At 37.4% G+C, this 15872-nt stretch overlaps 1 long non-coding RNA gene across 1 annotated transcript; it reads right to left on the bottom strand.

The window, feature by feature from the left end:
• Positions 1 to 448: 448 nt before the first annotated feature.
• Positions 449 to 15603, bottom strand: LOC120041700. The gene is made up of 3 exons (XR_005475920.1): positions 15558 to 15603; positions 14955 to 14997; positions 449 to 513 (listed from the first exon to the last, which is right to left on the bottom strand). It is a non-coding gene; the product is annotated as an uncharacterized LOC120041700 (long non-coding RNA).
• Positions 15604 to 15872: the final 269 nt, after the last annotated feature.

The following is a 15872-nucleotide window of genomic DNA, read 5'->3' as shown; positions in this document are numbered from 1 at the left end:
TGGTTTTTCAATAGGACCGGGAGAAACAATGGCTGCCTTTCTCTGTTGCGCAAAACTCACTCTGAGAGCCTATCCACTTACGCAATGTGATCGTTCTCGCTCATTTTTTAAAATAAAAGCCTGAAACTATGTCTAAAGACTGTTGGGAAGCCATGGAAAAAGGAATCTGGTTGATATCCCTTTAAATGGATGATAGGCATGCATAAGAACAGAGAGGTTTCAAAAAAAGAGGCACTTCCTGATTGGATTTTCCTCAGGTTTTCGCCTGCAATATCAGTTCTGTTAAACTCACAGACAATATTTTGACAGTTTTGGAAACTTTAGAGTGTTTTCTATCCTAATCTGACAATTATATGCATATTCTAGTTTCGGGGGCTGAGAAATAGGCAGTTTCAAATGGGTACGTTTTTTAGCCAAAAACGAAAATACTGCCCCCTATACTCAAAAAGTTATTCACCGCTGCTGAAGAGAGCATATTTTCCATCCACCATGACGTTCTGATGAACAGGGTCACTAGGTAAAGAGAGAGGAGAGAGAGATGAGTGAGGGACAGAGGAGCTGATCCAGTCTACTGCAGTGAAGACCTCCAACACCACAGGAACAGTTATAGACCCCAACAGGTCTCAGTGTTTAATGTGTAATTAGATACATTTATACACCCCAACAGGTCTCAGTGTTTAATGTGTAGTTAGATACATTTATACACCCCAACAGGTATCAGTGTTTAATGTGTAGTTAGATACATTTATACACCGCAACAGGTCTCAGTGTTTAATGTGTAGTTAGATACATTTATACACCCCAACAGGTATCAGTGTTTAATGTGTAGTTAGATACATTTATACACCGCAACAGGTCTCAGTGTTTAATGTGTAGTTAGACACATTTATACACCCCAACATACAGTCCAATTATAATGACTGATTCAACCAGGTGTTTGACTGGTGTTTTAAGTGTTTAGAACTCTGAATGTACCTCATACAGAATACTTAGGTTCCCATAGAGACTAAAATAGACCCTGCTGCAGCAGTCAACAAAGGGGAGGGGGTGTGGGTGATGTGGTTCACAAAAAGCTCTAACCACAAACAGCCACAGATCTCCTGCTCTGAACAGCCTCTATGTTTACTAATGCTGTAAGTTGTAAGGAAGTTTAATTTGGTGACTTTGGGTCTTTTGAGTATCATGTTATACTGTTTAAATGTCAGCCACCAGACCAGAGCATCATGTTATACTGTTTAAATGTCAGCCACCAGAGCATCATGTTATACTGTTTAAATGTCAGCCACCAGACCAGAGCATCATGTTATACTGTTTAAATGTCAGCCACCAGACCAGAGCATCATGTTATACTGTTTAAATGTCAGCCACCAGACCAGAGCATCATGTTATACTGTTTAAATGTCAGCCACCAGAGCATCATGCTATACTGTTTAAATGTCAGCCACCAGACCAGAGCATGATATTATACTGTTTAAATGTCAGCCACCAGAGCATCATGTTATACTGTTTAAATGTCAGCCACCAGAGCATCATGCTATACTGTTTAAATGTCAGCCACCAGACCAGAGCATCATGTTATACTGTTTAAATGTCAGCCACCAGACCAGAGCATCATGTTATACTGTTTAAATGTTATCCACCAGACCAGAGCATCATGTTATACTGTTAAAATGTTAGCTACCAGACCAGAGCATCATGTTATACTGTTTAAATGTCAGCCACCAGAGCATCATGTTATACTGTTTAAATGTCAGCCACCAGACCAGAGCATCATGTTATACTGTTTAAATGTCAGCCACCAGACCAGAGCACCATGTTATACTGTTTAAATGTCAGCCACCAGAGCATCATGTTAAACTGTTTAAATGTCAGCCACTAGACCAAAGCATCATGTTATACTGTTTAAATGACAGCCACCAGAGCAGAGCATCATGTTATACTGTTTAAATGTCAGACACCAGACCAGAGCATCATGTTATACTGTTTAAATGTCAGACACCAGACCAGAGCATCATGTTATACTGTTTAAATGTCAGCCACCAGACCAGAGCATCATGTTATACTATTTAAATGTCAGCCACCAGACCAGAGCATCATGTTATACTGTTTAAATGTCAGACACCAGACCAGAGCATCATGTTATACTGTTTAAATATCAGCCACCAGACCAGAGCATCATGTTATACTGTTTAAATGTCAGCCACCAGAGCAGAGCATCATGTTATACTGTTTAAATGTCAGCCACCAGAGCATCATGTTATACTGTTTAAATGTCAGCCACCAGACCAGAGCATCATGTTATACTGTTTAAATGTCAGCCACCAGACCAGAGCATCATGTTATACTGTTTAAATGTCAGCTCCCAGAGCATCATGCTATACTGTTTAAATGTCAGCCACCAGACCAGAGCATCATGTTATACTGTTTAAATGTCAGACACCAGACCAGAGCATCATGTTATACTGTTTAAATGTCAGGCACCAGACCAGAGCATCATGTTATACTGTTTAAATGTCAGCCACCAGAGCATCATGTTATACTGTTTAAATGTCAGCCACCAGAGCATCATGTTATACTGTTTAAATGTCAGCCACCAGACCAGAGCATCATGTTATACTGTTTAAATGTCAGCCACCAGACCAGAGCATCATGTTATACTGTTTAAATGTCAGCCACCAGAGCATGATGTTATACTGTTTAAATGTCAGCCACCACACCAGAGCATCATGTTATACTGTTTAAATGTCAGCCACCAGACCAGACCATCATGTTATACTGTTAAAATGTCAGCCACCAGACCAGAGCATCATGTTATACTGTTTAAATGTCAGCCACCAGACCAGAGCATCATGTTATACTGTTTAAATGTCAGCCACCAGACCAGACCATCATGTTATACTGTTTAAATGTCAGCCACCAGACCAGAGCATCATGTTATACTGTTTAAATGTCAGCCACCAGACCAGAGCATCATGTTATACTGTTTAAATGTCAGCCACCAGACCAGAGCATCATGTTATACTGTTTAAATGTCAGCCACCAGACCAGAGCATCATTATATACTGTTTAAATGTCAGCCACCAGACCAGAGCATGATATTATACTGTTTAAATGTCAGCCACCAGATCAGAGCATCATGTTATACTGTGTAAATGTCAGCCACCAGACCAGAGCATCATGTTATACTGTTTAAATGTCAGCCACCAGACCAGAGCATGATATTATACTGTTTAAATGTCAGCCACCAGACCAGAGCATCATGTTATACTGTTTAAATGTCAGCTCCCAGAGCATCATGCTATACTGTTTAAATGTCAGCCACCAGACCAGAGCATCATGTTATACTGTTTAAATGTCAGACACCAGACCAGAGCATCATGTTATACTGTTTAAATGTCAGGCACCAGACCAGAGCATCATGTTATACTGTTTAAATGTCAGCCACCAGAGCATCATGTTATACTGTTTAAATGTCAGCCACCAGACCAGAGCATCATGTTATACTGTTTAAATGTCAGCCACCAGACCAGAGCATCATGTTATACTGTTTAAATGTCAGCCACCAGAGCATCATGTTATACTGTTTAAATGTCAGCCACCAGACCAGACCATCATGTTATACTGTTTAAATGTCAGCCACCAGACCAGAGCATCATGTTATACTGTTTAAATGTCAGCCACCAGACCAGAGCATCATTATATACTGTTTAAATGTCAGCCACCAGACCAGAGCATGATATTATACTGTGTAAATGTCAGCCACCAGACCAGAGCATCATGTTATACTGTTAAAATGTCAGCCACCAGACCAGAGCATCATGTTATACTGTTTAAATGTCAGCCACCAGACCAGAGCATCATGTTATACTGTTTAAATGTCAGCCACCAGAGCATCATGTTATACTGTTTAAATGTCAGCCACCAGACCAGACCATCATGTTATACTGTTTAAATGTCAGCCACCAGACCAGAGCATCATGTTATACTGTTTAAATGTCAGCCACCAGACCAGAGCATCATTATATACTGTTTAAATGTCAGCCACCAGACCAGAGCATGATATTATACTGTGTAAATGTCAGCCACCAGACCAGAGCATCATGTTATACTGTTAAAATGTCAGCCACCAGACCAGAGCATCATGTTATACTGTTTAAATGTCAGCCACCAGACCAGAGCATCATGTTATACTGTTTAAATGTCAGCCACCAGACCAGAGCATGATATTATACTGTTTAAATGTCAGCCACCAGACCAGAGCATCATGTTATACTGTTTAAATGTCAGCCACCAGTGCTGTATAGCCCACTATCTTTACTGATTTCTCTGCACTATTGTCGATTGTCCTTGAGAACTATGATAAAATCATTGTGTTGGGCGATTTTAATATTCATGTTGACAAAGAGACTGACTCCAATGCCATTGCATTTCTGAATATATTTAGCTCTATGGACTTTATCCAACATGTTACTGGGCCCACCCATAACCACAGCCACACTCTAGACCTGGTTATTACCAAGAGGCTTTCTACTGGGTCCACCCATAACCACAGCCATACTCTGGACCTGGTTATTACCAAGGGGATTTATACTGGGCCCACCCATAACCACAGCCTTACTCTGGACCTGGTTATTACCAAGGGCCTTTATACTGGGCCCATCCATAACCACAGCCATACTCTGGACCTGGTTATTACCAAGGGGCTTTCTACTGGGCCCAACCATAACCACAGTCATACTCTGGACCTGGTTATTACCAAGGGGCTTTCTACTGGGCCCACCCATAACCACAGCCATACTCTGGACCTGGTTATTACCAAGGGGCTTTCTACTGGGCCCAACCATAACCACAGTCATACTCTGGACCTGGTTATTACCAAGGGGCTTTCTACTGGGCCCAACCATAACCACAGTCATACTCTGGACCTGGTTATTACCAAGGGGCGTTCTACTGGGCCCACCCATAACCACAGCTATACTCCTGACCTGGTTATTACCAAGGGGCTTTATACTGGGCCTGGTTATTACCAAGGGGCTTTCTACTGGGCCTGGTTATTACCAAGGGGCTTTATACTGGGCCTGGTTATTACCAAGGGGCTTTCTACTGGGCCTGGTTATTACCAAGGGGCTTTATACTGGGCCCACACATAACCACAGCCATACTCTGGACCTGGTTATTACCAAGGGGCTTTCTATTGACATATCCTCTATTGTTGATGTTGCTTTCTCTGATCACCACTGGGGATTTATACTACCTTGTTGCCCAGAGCACAGGGTAATACTGACCTCATTATTAAGAAACACTGTCTTATCTCTGAAGTTGCTATAGATTTTATTCAGTTACTGAACAAATCTCCATCACCTATTCTGCCTTCCTCTTGAGATGATTTAGTTGATAACTTTAAAAGTAAATTAAGGGCAACTATTGATGCCATAGATCCAGTAAAGTTGAAAAAGGACACATCCTTTTTTCTCCAGAGAGGCCCTTGGATGAGTGAGGAAACTAATAAATTAAATAGAAACTGCAGAAAGGCAGAGTGGAATTGGATGAAGTCAAAGTTGCAGGTCCATTATGATATTCTGAGATAACAAGTAGTTATCACAATTAGAAATGTGAGAGCATCATATATAACAAGGCCATTAGAAATGAGAGCATCATATGTAACAAGGCCATTAGAAATGCCAGATGGGCTCATTTTACTAACTTGATCACTAATAATCAGAATAATTAGAGAGTGCTCTTCTCAACCATTGATGGCCTGATAAATCCTACCTCCGCAAACCTATGTGAACTTTGGTTTGCATTGGTTTGCAGCATATTTCAGAGATAGGATAACCAACATTAGACTGGGTATCCGTCAAGAACTGACTAGAAGTTTGATGATATGTGACCTAGCCTACCACACAAAGGCACTGTGGATTTATTTTCCCTGGTTGACACAGACATGGTCAGGAAAGTGACATCACAACTTAACCTTCTGCCTGCCTTCTCCATCCGATCCCCACCACCTTCTGCCTGCCTTCTCCATCCTATCCCCACCACCTTCTTCAAAACAGTTTTTAATTGTATATCTGAAGACGTGCAAGCTATTGTTAATCCCTCCCTGTTCACAGGGTCTTTCCCCACTGCACTAAAACTGCTATGATGAAACCTCTTCTGGGGAAGACATCATTCTTAACAAACACAACATGCTACATCATTCACAACACAACATGATACATCATTCTTAACAAACACAACATGCTACATCATTCATAACACAACATGCTACATCATTCACAACACAACATGCTACTTCATTCATAACACAACATGCTACATCATTCATAACACAACATGCTACATCATTCACAACACAACATGCTACTTCATTCATAACACAACATGCTACATCATTCACAACACAACATGCTACATCATTCTTAACAAACACAACATGATACATCATTCTTAACAAACACAACATGCTACATCATTCATAACACAACATGCTACATCATTCATAACACAACATGCTACATCATTCACAACACAACATGCTACTTCATTCATAACACAACATGCTACATCATTCACAACACAACATGCTACATCATTCATAACACAACATGCTACATCATTCACAACACAACATGCTACATCATTCACAACACAACATGCTACATCATTCATAACAAACACAACATGCTACATCATTCATAACACAACATGCTACATCATTCATAACAAACACAACATGATACATCATTCATAACACAACATGCTACATCATTCATAACACAACATGCTACATCATTCATAACACAACATGTTACATCATTCATAACACAACATGCTACATCATTCATAACAAACACAACATGCTACATCATTCACAACACAACATGCTACTTCATTCATAACACAACATGCTACATCATTCACAACACAACATGCTACATCATTCTTAACAAACACAACATGATACATCATTCTTAACAAACACAACATGCTACATCATTCATTACACAACATGCTACATCATTCATAACACAACATGCTACATCATTCACAACACAACATGCTACTTCATTCATAACACAACATGCTACATCATTCACAACACAACATGCTACATCATTCATAACACAACATGCTACATCATTCACAACACAACATGCTACATCATTCACAACACAACATGCTACATCATTCATAACAAACACAACATGCTACATCATTCATAACACAACATGCTACATCATTCATAACAAACACAACATGATACATCATTCATAACACAACATGCTACATCATTCATAACACAACATGCTACATCATTCATAACACAACATGTTACATCATTCATAACACAACATGCTACATCATTCATAACAAACACAACATGCTACATCATTCATAACGAACACAACATGATACATCATTCTTAACAAACACAACATGCTACATCATTCATAACACAACATGCTACATCATTCTTAACAAACACAACATGCTACTTCATTCATAACACACACAACATGCTACATCATTCATAACACAACATGCTATATCATTCATAACACAACATGTTACATCATTCATAACACAACATGCTACATCATTCATAACACAACATGCTACATCATTCATAACACAACATGCTACATCATTCATAACACAACATGCTAGATCATTCATAACACAACATGCTACATCATTCTTAACAAACACAACATGCTACATCATTCACAACACAACATGCTACATCATTCTTAACAAACACAACATGCTACATCATTCACAACACAACATGCTACATCATTCTTAACAAACACAACATGCTACATCATTCACAACACAACATGCTACATCATTCTTAACAAACACAACATGCTACATCATTCATAACACAACATGCTACTTCATTCATAACACAACATGCTACATCATTCATAACACAACATGCTACATCATTCACAACACAACATGCTACTTCATTCATAACACAACATGCTACATCATTCATAACACAACATGCTACATCATTCATAACACAACATGCTACATCATGCACAACACAACATGCTACATCATTCACAACACAACATGCTATATCATTCATAACAAACACAACATGCTACATCATTCATAACACAACATGCTACATCATTCATAACAAACACAACATGATACATCATTCATAACACAACATGCTACATCATTCATAACACAACATGCTACATCATTCATAACAAACACAACATGCTACATCATTCATAACAAACACAACATGATACATCATTCTTAACAAACACAACATGCTACATCATTCATAACACAACATGCTACATCATTCTTAACAAACACAACATGCTACTTCATTCATAACACACAAAACATGCTACATCATTCATAACACAACATGCTACTTCATTCTTAACAAACACAACATGCTACTTCATTCATAACACAACATGTTCATCATTCATAACACAACATGCTACATCATTCATAACAAACACAACATGATACATCATTATTAACAAACACAACATGCTACATCATTCATAACACAACATGCTACATCATTCATAACACAACATGCTACATCATTCATAACACAACATGCTACATCATTCATAACACAACATGCTACATCATTCATAACACAACATGCTACATCATTCATAACAAAACACAACATGATACATCATTATTAACAAACACAACATGCTACATCATTCACAACAAAACATGCTACATCATTCATAACACAACATGCTATATCATTCATAACACAACATGCTACATCATTCACAACACAACATGCTACATCATTCATAACAAACACAACATGCTACATCATTCACAACACAACATGCTACATCATTCATAACACAACATGCTACATCATTCATAACACAACATGCTACTTCATTCTTAACAAACACAACATGCTACTTCATTCATAACACAACATGTTCATCATTCATAACACAACATGCTACATCATTCATAACAAACACAACATGATACATCATTCATAACAAACACAACATGCTACATCATTCATAACACAACATGCTACATCATTCATAACACAACATGCTACATCATTCATAACACAACATTCTACATCATTTATAACAAACACAACATGCTACATCATTCACAACACAACATGCTATATCATTCATAACACAACATGCTACATCATTCACAACACAACATGCTACATCATTCATAACAAACACAACATGCCACATCATTCATAACACAACATGCTACATCATTCATAACAAAATATGCTACATCATTCATAACACAACATGCTACATCATTCATAACACAACATGCTACATCATTCATAACACAACATGCTACATCATTCATAACACAACATGCTACATCATTCATAACAAACACAACATGCTACATCATTCATAACAAACACAACATGCTACTTCATTCATAACACAACATGCTACTTCATTCATAACACAACATGCTACATCATTCATAACAAAATATGCTACTTCATTCATAACACAACATGCTACATCATTCATAACACAACATGCTACATCATTCATAACACAACATGCTACATCATGCACAACACAACATGCTACATCATTCACAACACAACTTGCTATATCATTCATAACAAACACAACATGCTACATCATTCATAACAAACACAACATGATACATCATTCTTAACAAACACAACATGCTACATCATTCATAACACAACATGCTACATCATTCTTAACAAACACAACATGCTACATCATTCATAACACAACATGCTACATCATTCTTAACAAACACAACATGCTACATCATTCATAACACAACATGCTACATCATTCATAACAAACACAACATGATACATCATTCATAACACAACATGCTACATCATTCATAACACAACATGCTACATCATTCATAACACAACATGTTACATCATTCATAACACAACATGCTACATCATTCATAACAAACACAACATGCTACATCATTCATAACAAACACAACATGATACATCATTATTAACAAACACAACATGTTACATCGTTCATAACACAACATGCTACTTCATTCTTAACAAACACAACATGCTACTTCATTCATAACACAACATGTTCATCATTCATAACACAACATGCTACATCATTCATAACAAACACAACATGATACATCATTATTAACAAACACAACATGCTACATCATTCATAACACAACATGCTACATCATTCATAACACAACATGCTACATCATTCATAACACAACATGCTACATCATTCATAACACAACATGCTACATCATTCATAACACAACATGCTACATCATTCATAACACAACATGCTACATCATTCATAACAAAACATTCTACATCATTTATAACAAACACAACATGCTACATCATTCATAACACAACATGATACATCATTCACAACACAACATGCTATATCATTCATAACACAACATGCTACATCATTCACAACACAACATGCTACATCATTCATAACAAACACAACATGCTACATGATTCATAACACAACATGCTACATCATTCATAACAAAATATGCTACATCATTCATAACACAACATGCTACATCATTCATAACACAACATGCTACATCATTCATAACAAACACAACATGATACATCATTCATAACAAACACAACATGCTACATCATTCATAACAAACACAACATGCTACTTCATTCATAACACAACATGCTACTTCATTCATAACACAACATGCTACATCATTCATAACAAAATATGCTACATCATTCATAACACAACATGCTACATCATTCATAACACAACATTCTACATCATTTCTAACAAACACAACATGCTACATCATTCATAACACAACATGATACATCATTCACAACACAACATGCTATATCATTCATAACACAACATGCTACATCATTCACAACACAACATGCTACATAATTCATAACAAACACAACATGCTACATCATTCATAACACAACATGCTACATCAATCATAACAAAATATGCTACATCATTCATAACACAACATGCTACATCATTCATAACACAACATGCTACATCATTCATAACACAACATGCTACATCATTCATAACAAACACAACATGATACATCATTCATAACACAACATGCTACATCATTCATAACACAACATGCTACATCATTCATAACACAACATGTTACATCATTCATAACACAACATGCTACATAATTCATAACAAACACAACATGCTACATCATTCATAACAAACACAACATGATACATCATTCTTAACAAACACAACATGCTACATCATTCATAACACAACATGCTACATCATTCTTAACAAACACAACATGCTACTTCATTCATAACACACACAACATGCTACATCATTCTTAACACAACATGTTACATCGCTCATAACACAACATGCTACTTCATTCTTAACAAACACAACATGCTACTTCATTCATAACACAACATGTTCATCATTCATAACACAACATGCTACATCATTCATAACAAACACAACATGATACATCATTATTAACAAACACAACATGCTACATCATTCATAACACAACATGCTACATCATTCATAACACAACATGCTACATCATTCATAACACAACATGCTACATCATTCATAACACAACATGCTACATCATTCATAACACAACATGCTACATCATTCATAACACAACATGCTACATCATTCATAACAAACACAACATGATACATCATTCATAACAAACACAACATGCTACATCATTCATAACAAACACAACATGCTACTTCATTCATAACACAACATGCTACTTCATTCATAACACAACATGCTACATCATTCATAACACAACATGCTACATCATTCATAACACAACATGCTACATCATTCATAACAAAACATTCTACATCATTCATAACAAACACAACATGATACATCATTCGTAACACAACATGCTACATCATTCATAACACAACATGCTACATCATTCACAACACAACATGCTACATCATTCACAACAAACACAACATGCTACATCATTCACAACAAACACAACATGCTACATCATTCATAACACAACATGCTACTTCATTCATAACACAACATGTTACATCATTCATAACACAACATGCAACTTCATTCATAACACAACATGTTACATCATTCATAACACAACATGCTACATCATTCAATTCATAACACAACATGCTACTTCATTCATAACACAACATGCTACATCATTCACAACACAACATGTTACATCATTCATAACACAACATGCGACATCACTCATAACAAACACAACATGATACATCATTCTTAACAAACACAACATGCTACATCATTCATAACACAACATGCTACATCATTCACAACACAACATGCTACATCATTCATAACACAACATGCTACATCATTCATAACACAACATGCTACATCATTCATAACACAACATGCTACATCATTCATAACACAACATGCTACATCATTCATAACACAACATGCTACATCATTCACAACACAACATGCTACATCATTCATAACACAACGTGCTACATCATTCATAACACAACATGCTACATCATTCATAACAAACACAACATGATACATCATTATTAACAAACACAACATGCTACATCATTCACAACACAACATGCTACATCATTCATAACACAACATGCTACATCATTCATAACACAACATGCTACATCATTCATAACACAACATGCTACATCATTCATAACAAACACAACATGCCACATCATTCATAACACAACATGCTACATCATTCATAACACAACATGCTACATCATTCACAACACAACACAACATGCTACATCATTCATAACACAACATGCTACATCATTCATAAGAAACACAACATGCTACATCATTCATAACAAACACAACATGCTAGATTTAGATGCACTATTGTAAAGTGGTTGTTCCACTGGATGTCATAAGGTGAATGCACCAATTTGTAAGTCGCTCTGGATAAGAGCGTCTGCTAAATGACTTAAATGTAAATGTAAATGTACATCATTCATAACACAACATGCTACATCATTCACAACACACACAACATGCTACATCATTCATAACAAACACAACATGGTACATCATTCATAACACAACATGGTACATCATTCATAACAAACACAACATGCTACTTCATTCATAACACAACATGCTACTTCATTCATAACACAACATGCTACATCATTCATAACAAACACAACATGCTACATCATTCATAACACAACATGCTACATCATTCATAACACAACACGCTACTTCATTCATAACACAACATGCTACATCATTCATAACAAACACAACATGCTACTTCATTCATAACACAACATGCTACTTCATTCATAACACAACATGCTACATCATTCATAACAAACACAACATGCTACATCATTCATAACACAACACGCTACTTCATTCATAACACAACATGCTACATCATTCATAACAAACACAACATGCTACATCATTCATAACACAACATGATACATCATTCATAACAAACACAACATGATACATCATTCATAACAAACACAACATGCTACATCATTCATAACACAACATGCTACTTCATTCATAACACAACATGCTACATCATTCATAACAAACACAACATGATACATCATTCATAACACAACATGCTATATCATTCATAACACAACATGCTACATCATTCATAACAAATACAACATGCTACTTCATTCATAACACAACATGCTACATCATTCATAACAAACACAACATGATACATCATTCATAACACAACATGATACATCATTCACAACACAACATGCTACATCATTCATAACACAACATGCTACATCATTCATAACACAACATGATACATCATTCATAACACACACAACAACCTACCTCAGTCTGTACATTAGGGTTAGTGATACAGTGATCTGGACCTACCTCAGTCTGTACATTAGAGTTAGTGATACAGTGATCTGGACCTACCTCAGTCTGTACATTAGGGTTAGTGATACAGTGATCTGGACCTACCTCAGTCTGTACATTAGGGTTAGTGATACAGTGATCTGGCCCTACCTCAGTCTGTACATTAGGGTTAGTGATACAGTGATCTGGACCTACCTCAGTCTGTACATTAGGGTTAGTGATACAGTGATCTGGACCTACCTCAGTCTGTACATTAGGGTTAGTGATACAGTGATCTGGACCTACCTCAGTCTGTACATTAGGGTTAGTGATACAGTGATCTGGACCTACCTCAGTCTGTACATTAGAGTTAGTGATACAGTGATCTGGACCTACCTCAGTCTGTACATTAGAGTTAGTGATACAGTGATCTGGACCTACCTCAGTCTGTACATTAGGGTTAGTGATACAGTGATCTGGACCTACCTCAGTCTGTACATTAGGGTTAGTGATACAGTGATCTGGACCTACCTCAGTCTGTACATTAGGGTTAGTGATACAGTGATCTGGACCTACCTCAGTCTCTACATTAGGGTTAGTGATACAGTGATCTGGACCTACCTCAGTCTGTACATTAGGGTTAGTGATACAGTGATCTGGACCTACCTCAGTCTGTACATTAGGGTTAGTGATACAGTGATCTGGACCTACCTCAGTCTGTACATTAGAGTTAGTGATACAGTGATCTGGACCTACCTCAGTCTGTACATTAAGGTTAGTGATACAGTGATCTGGACCTACCTCAGTCTGTACATTAGGGTTAGTGATACAGTGATCTGGACCTACCTCAGTATGTACATTAGGGTTAGTGATACAGTGATCTGGACCTACCTCAGTCTGTACATTAGGGTTAGTGATACAGTGATCTGGACCTACCTCAGTCTGTACATTAGAGTTAGTGATACAGTGATCTGGACCTACCTCAGTCTGTACATTAAGGTTAGTGATACAGTGATCTGGACCTACCTCAGTCTGTACATTACGTCCCTGGATCCAGATACAGCTCTACCTAAAGTACACACAGATTACATTTGTTAAAATGGCAATATGTAACTTTTTGAGCGACCTGACAAAATCCACATAGAAATCTGTTATAGATCTGTCATACTACTTTAAAGCAAATCTTAGTAGCGGTAAATCTGTTCTTTGTGAGCAATTTCTATGGTTCCGTTCTTAAGTTTATTTTTTGCATCTTTTGCAAAGAGCTGAAACAACAATATTTTTGGTTATAGAAAACACAGAGGTTGAGATGGTACAATGATTATCTACACTGTATCTCTGTCTGTCTGTCTTCACTGCTGAGTAGACAGGGTGTGGAAAGACCTACTGACCTGTATCTCTCTCTCTCTCTCTCTCTCTCTCTCTCTCTCTCTCTCTCTCTCTCTGTCTGTCTGTCTGTCTGTCTGTCTGTCTGTCTGTCTGTCTGTCTGTCTGTCTGTCTGTCTGTCTGTCTGTCTGTCTGTCTGTCTTCACTGCTGAGTAGACAGGGTCTGGAATGACCTACTGACCTGTATCTCTGTCTGTCTGTCTTCACTGCTGAGTAGACAGGGTCTGGAACGACCTACTGACCTGTATCTCTGTCTGTCTGTCTTCACTGCTGAGTAGACAGGGTCTGGAACGACCTTCTGACCTGTCTGTCTGTCTGTCTTCACTGCTGAGTAGACAGGGTCTGGAATGACCTTCTCTGAAAGAAACACATAAAAAGGACACAACTATTGTCAAAAACACGGTAAAAACATATTATATACTTCAGAAAGATGAGGGGAGTATTGTTGGTCTCTCCCTTCTTCCTACCTCTCCTCCTGTTGTGTTGTCTCTTCTCTGTGTGGTTGATGTCAGCATAGGTCACATCACCTGGACCAGATCCACCTGGAACTAAACACA

Source organism: Salvelinus namaycush, unplaced genomic scaffold (assembly GCF_016432855.1).
Source record: "Salvelinus namaycush isolate Seneca unplaced genomic scaffold, SaNama_1.0 Scaffold51, whole genome shotgun sequence".
Classification (NCBI taxonomy): Eukaryota; Metazoa; Chordata; class Actinopteri; order Salmoniformes; family Salmonidae; genus Salvelinus; species Salvelinus namaycush.
This window is presented reverse-complemented; position numbering and strand designations above follow the sequence as displayed.